This window comes from Furipterus horrens, unplaced genomic scaffold (assembly GCF_987537825.1).
Source record: "Furipterus horrens unplaced genomic scaffold, mFurHor1.1.pri manual_scaffold_3, whole genome shotgun sequence".
NCBI classification, from domain to species: Eukaryota; Metazoa; Chordata; class Mammalia; order Chiroptera; family Furipteridae; genus Furipterus; species Furipterus horrens.
In genome coordinates this window covers 166,099,131-166,105,130 of record NW_028327173.1, presented here as the reverse complement: position 1 = coordinate 166,105,130, position 6,000 = coordinate 166,099,131, and positions in this window count along the sequence as shown.

Genomic DNA, 6,000 nt, shown 5'->3' with positions numbered 1-6,000 from the left:
TTTCATCACATTGAATACTGCTTGCCAGTCCCTTCCTGCCTGCAAAGTGTCCTCTGAGAAATCAGCTGATAGTCCTATAGGCACCCCCCTGTAGGCAACTCACCACCTCTCCTTTGCTGCCCCCAGGACTCTGTCTTTATCTTTTACCGTTGGCATCTCAATCATGATGAGTCCTGGTGTGGTCCCTTCTGGGTCCAGCACGCCCGGGACCCTCCATGCTTCCAGGACCTATATGTCCATCTCCTTCACAACATTTGGAAAGTTTTCCTCATTTTTTCCAATTCTTGCTTCCTCGTTCTGCACCGGGTTGACTGTTCTTTTTCTTCCTTATGTTCCAAATCATTGATTTGAACCCCGGTTTCCTTCCCTTCAGCACTGGTTTTGTGTGGATTTTCCTTCGTTTCACTTAGCATAGCCTTCACTTCTTCTCTTATGTGTTTGCTGTACTCAAGCATATCTGTCAAGCCTGTGAGCATCTTTATCACCAGTGTTTTGAATTCTACATCTGTTAGGTTGTCTATCTCCTCATCTGTTAGGTTGGCTATCTCCTCGTCACTTAGTTCTGCCACTGGAACCTTGATCCATTTCCCCTTTTGGGCCATACTTCTCTGTGTCCTCATTCTGACAGGCTCCTGTGTTTGTTTGCCTCTGCATCCCAGGTAGTCGCTCCTGTTATGTTGTAAGGGGCGGAGCCTTAGGGATTCGTTAGTACAGGGTGACCTGTTTTACCACGTTGTGGCACTGTATGTGGGGGAGGGGTCTGAGAGGGAACAATGCTGCCTGCCCAGCACTCACCCCTTTTCCAGGCACCTCTCCCACTTCCGCACCAGACTGGCGCCCCTCTAGCTGCTGCCCTGGCCATTGTTCCCAGAGTGGGTGGGTCTGTGGATGTTCTAGGACCATGGGGGCCCTTTAAACAAGCAGACTCTGCTGAGACCAGCAGTTTTTGCCTCCACCCCAGGCCCCACTGGTCTGCACAGTCAGAAGCAATGAGGCTTGGTTTTCCCTGGTGCTGGGACTGTGAGCTGCAATGTCTGCGAGGAGCTGGGAACATTCCCCAGGTGTCTCTCCTGACTTTTTAAAAGCTGTGACTGCACTTTCCGCCGGCCTGCTGCTGTCGCCGCCACCACAACTGCTGTTGCTGTTGCTGCTGCTGCTGCCGCCGCTGCCACCACCACACCGAGTCCTCTCCACCACGGCTCTGCCCCTCCTACCTGTCTGGATGAGTATTTCTTCTTTATATCTTTGTTTACTGGACTTCCATGCAGTTTGGTTTTCTGGAACTTCTGGTTGTTTATAGTTTTGAGGTAGTTGTATTCCTTCTTAGTTGTGGAGGGAGACACAGCGCATCTGTCTATGCCTCCATCTTGGCTGGAAGTCTGAATAAGTGTTTTAACGTGAATAAATAAAATACTATTCTTAATACTTTGAACCCTTTGGTTCATTAGCCTTTTAATCAGTTTTATCTAATGGTAAAACAGAATGATTTCATTTATTTTGCCTGAACACATTTTCCAAGGGAAGCGCTCACTATAATATCTTACCAACTCTAAAATGACTTAGGATTATTTTCCCAATTTTAGAAACAAGTTAACTGAGGCTCAGACAGAATTAAGTGGTCTTTTGTTTTTTTCATGACACCAGGTTGAGGCAGAGGAGAGGTCAAAGGCATGCATCACAAAGAACCTAGTAAAGATACAACTATAATAGAAGGGCTATAAATAAACTAGAGGTGCAATAGTTAGTCCTCAAAGAATGAGCATCAAGTTAGTTACATTGAATACGGGACTCAGTGGACACATTCCTGCACTCATTATGCACTATACTAGGCATGTGGGGAGAGGAGACTAAATCATGATCTTAAGAAGGTTGTGAATTTTTAGAGAAGACATAGATACACAAACAAAAGGAGATGAAATTACAGTATAGTACAAGAGCATAAAACAAAAAATTGCACAAGACAGAAATGGTTATTAAGCAATGAGTAATGTAGGCCATAAGTGCCACAGGAGTTCAGAAAAGGGAGAGATTACATTTGCATACATTTTTCCTTACCCCACCATATTCACAAAACATCTTCACTATGAGCTATGAGAAGACAATGGAGTTTGAGAGAGCACTTGGCCTCTAAGTAGCTCACTTTCATCCCTGGAGACTCAGGCAGATAGTGAGAGGATTTGCAGGAAGCAATAGGTGGAGAGATAAGGAGACCAGAGACCTGATCATCAAGGCAAGCCAGACAATGCTGGGAGAGCTCACCTGACTACTGAGTCTGCATATTAATTATTATTTTTTCCCTATTTCTACATTTAAGCAGGAGTAGCCTGTAGTTCCTTCTGGGCTTTGCTTTTGAAAATTATGTGGCCTCAGGAGAACTTAGAGCAGTAGTGGCTCCTCATGATACCACCTGGGGAGTTTTAAAAGATGCTGAGACTGGGGTCCCATCCCCAAATTCTCTAATTTCATTGACCTAGGATGCTCTTTTGGTGGTTCTAATGTACAATGAAGTCAGAGTATCACTGATTTAAGGGATTCCTAGACATAGTAAGAGAGGATGAGATTTGCTGGAATGAACAAAATGTCTTTGAGAATCAGGGGAAAAGGAGAGTTTCCTTGCTCCAACTTAGTTACATAGCCTTGATTTGTTATCCTGGAGTAGCAGGAATCTGGATTCTGACTCCCTGACAGCCTCACAGAGGGAGGGAGGAAGACTCCAGAGAGAATGGCAATGTGGTATATCTAGAGCAGTACTTCTCACACTGGGATGTGCACACGAATCATCAGGGGATCTTGTTAAAACTCAGATTCTGACCCAAAATGTCTGGGGTGGGGCCTGAAGATTTGCATTCCCAAAAAATTCCTAGGTTCTCCCAATGCTGATGGTCCACAAAGTAGCAAAGAGCTGCGTGGCTAGGACTCTAGGCAGTCTCCGTTAAGGTTCCCATATCCATCTCAAGCCATGACCTGTTAAGTCTGAAGGGTTCCACAGGCAGGGACAATGGACATCCCTAGGGTGACCTGATTGGATTGATGACTGAGGAGCAGGTGGACTCCAACTGCAAAGCCTTCCAAGCTAAAAAGGAGCACATCCTGGCAGGGGACCCCCATGTCTGGGTTCCAGCAGATCACAGATGGCCCATTCCAAATGGGCAACTGAGGTTAGCCTCATGTAGGGACTATTTGTAAGGTTGAGGCAGGGTTAACAGAAAATAGCAAAAGATTGTGAGGTACCACCTCTCAGGCAAAAGGGCCAAAAGGGGAGGAAGTGGTGATTAGAGCTCCATGAGATCTGTGGGAAAGGGAGACCTGAAGCAACTGTTATGTTAGAGAAACATAGCCACTTGGGAGAAAAACGGTCCATCAAGGATAAATCCATGGGAATAAATACCCCAGTACTGCTCTTCGCCAACCCTATGATTGCCTACTGATGCCTCCCATTGGCCTAACCCAACTAGAAACCAGAGGGCAAGGGAACGCAACTGCTTAGCCCATCAAAGTCAGCCTCCTGGGCACAGACTGACTGGTTTAAACAACAGATATTTATTTCTCACAGTTTTTGGAGGCTGGGAAGTCTAAGATCAAGGGCATCAGTAGGTTTGGTGTCTGGAGAGAGCCGACCTCCTTGTTCACAGATGGCAGCCTTCTCACTGTGTCCTTACATGGCAGAAGGGAGCCTCTCTGAGGCCTCATTTATGAGGGCACTAATCCCATTCATGGTGCTCCACCCTGATAACCTAATCACCTTCCAAAGGCCCCACTTCCCAATATGATCATATTGGGGGTTAGGATTCAACATATGAATTTGGGGGGCAGGGCACAAACATTCAGTCTATAGCACCAGCTCAATAAGCATTCAGCCTCAGTCAGAAATTAAGTTGGTATGGAAAATAAAGAAAATGACAGCATAGTCAGCATCTGAGACTCTTACCCTTCCTACCCCTTATAGAGAAGAGCTTACCTGAGAGTGTCAAATATCTTCATGAATGACAGGGGTGTGTGAATGCCTACAATGGAGCTTCTGGAACAATGGTTGTGACCCCACTGAAGAACTGGTGTCTGGAGAAGAGGTGGACTTTCAGAATGTGTTGAGACTAAGTCACATGTGCCTTGAAACCTGCCAACAGGTGAACAATAGAAGAGAAAAAAGAATGTGGCCTTGTTATAGTTTGCTAATGATAGATTTCTCTGAGCTTCTCAGAAAAAAAAATGCTTAGAAAAGCAGAAGTGTGAAAAGCTACTTAGGGCTCCACCTCACACCCCAAGTTTCTTATAAACAAAACTAAACTAAACTTCTGACCATCTTTCTGGGAAAAGAAGGGCCCAAACCTGAGGAACTATACCCCGGAGGTAAGTGGAATCTGACCTATTTAGAACCAGTCTTGGCTGGCTTGAAATTTAGTTCAAGTTGGGTTCCTGGCTTACCCCCAAACACCTGTGAGTTTTCCCAGTGTCTGAAGTCAGTAAAGGGGGAAGGGAGAGATGGCTGCCTGCTTCTGAGGTGAGGGGATCCGGGTGCTGACTGGGAGGGTTCAGCAGCAGCTTCTTAGACCTGGTCAGATCGAACAGCTGGACAGCTCTCAGGCAGTAAACAGGACTCCACCTGGCATTTCATGGTTCTTTAAGCCTGGTGGGAGCTCCTCCTGCAGGATCCATGAGAACAGTCTATCAAGCAAAGGGACTTTGGGTCCCTGCATCTGTTTGCATGTTCCTTCATCTGCCATCAGTGCATAAAGTCAGGGGACATTTTAGGAGAAACTGGGCTCTGGAGGGGAAGGCAGAGTTATAAATAGAGTTAAGGTCTTCTTGCTCTTGAGTTTTATTTCTAATGCTACCCAGTTTCTCAGAAGTTGGAGAGCTTGACACTATTCTGGGCATTATTTAAGGAACTGAAGCAATAACTAGGCCTGATCACTAGAAGTTGTTCTGATACCTAGTATACATCGTTCCAAAATAAATTCCAGGTTAATGAAAAAGTTAAAGATTAAATATCGCAGCAAAAGAATTGGAAGAGAGTACTGTATAGGAAAATATTTAGCTGATACTAAGATGGCCAAGGACTGTCTAAAAAAGGGAAAACCAATAGGTTTAAAATCCACAGGCATACCTCAGAGATACTGCGGGTTTGGTTCCAGACCCCTGTAATAAAGCAAGTATCGCACTAAGGAGAGGTGTAATCGTTTTGCTAGTGGAAGGCCTTGACTTCCATTTATAAAACATGTGACACATGTGATGCACAATAAAGCAAGATGTGATAGAACAATGTATCTCTGCATTATACAGTATGTGTGTGTATATATAAATTAAAATTTACTGTATGATTTTTAAATCACCAAAAAATAAAATAGGATAAAATTAATAGGAAACAAGTTCGGAAAATATTTGGTTAATATCCTTAATATAGAAAAACACATAAGGATGAAATAAATGATCATCCCAACAGCAAAGTGTTAATGAGCAATAAGCATATGGAAAGTAATAATTCATCAGTGAAAAATGAGAAAATACCATATCATTTTTCTGGGTTGACTGAGATAGGAAAAAACATAATATCCAATGTTGTGAAGGGTGCAAAACAGGAATTTTCAAACATTTCCATCTGGAATGTAAATTGGTTTGATGTTTCTGGAGGGTAATTTGATAGTTTATATTATAAACCTTAAAATGTGTATAACTTTTAAATCAGCAATTCCTCCTCTAGAAACTTATCCTAGGGAAATAATCAAGGATATGCACAAATACTTATCTACAAGAATGTTTGCTATGGTATTATTTCAATAGTGAAAAATTGGGGGTTGGGAGTATTGACTGTTAAGATTGACAGAGTTGGGTCGTAGGTACAAGGGTTTTCCTTTATTGTATTAGTTTTCTATTGTTGCTGTAACAAATTACCATAAAGTTTGGGCTTTAAACAACACAAATTTGTTATTTTATAGTTCTCTAGTTCAGTCTGACCCAGGTCTCACCCTTAAAACTGAGGTGCTGGCAGGAATCTGTTCTTTC